The sequence below is a fragment of the Chaetura pelagica genome, unplaced genomic scaffold (assembly GCF_000747805.2).
Source record: "Chaetura pelagica isolate M959 unplaced genomic scaffold, ChaPel_1.0 scaffold2022, whole genome shotgun sequence".
Taxonomy (NCBI): Eukaryota; Metazoa; Chordata; class Aves; order Apodiformes; family Apodidae; genus Chaetura; species Chaetura pelagica.
In genome coordinates this window covers 93,220-93,566 of record NW_009952468.1, presented here as the reverse complement: position 1 = coordinate 93,566, position 347 = coordinate 93,220, and positions in this window count along the sequence as shown.

Sequence of the window (347 nt, the reverse complement as noted above, 5' to 3'; positions counted from 1 at the left end):
CGGGGGCTCCTTCTGATTCCGGGGGGGTCCTCACTGTGCCCAGGGGCTGTTTGGGCCCTCATCTCTCTCTCCCTCTCTCAGGCACCCAGGACATTGTCTTCGGGGAGGTGGATCGATGAGGGGCAGCCCCAGCCCTGCCCCCCCTCTGCCCCCTGCTGTGTGTGCTGCTCTGGATGGGGGTCCCAGCCCCTCCGTGCCCCCTTTCTGAGTCAAATAAAGACTAAACCAGGTCCTGTCCCTGCCTTGCCCTCTCTCCTCAGGCTGAAACCTGGCACCACCAACCTCTTCCTGCTTCATAGTTGAAGCTTCCCCTTTCCCATGGCCACAGGATGAAGGGTCCTATGGGG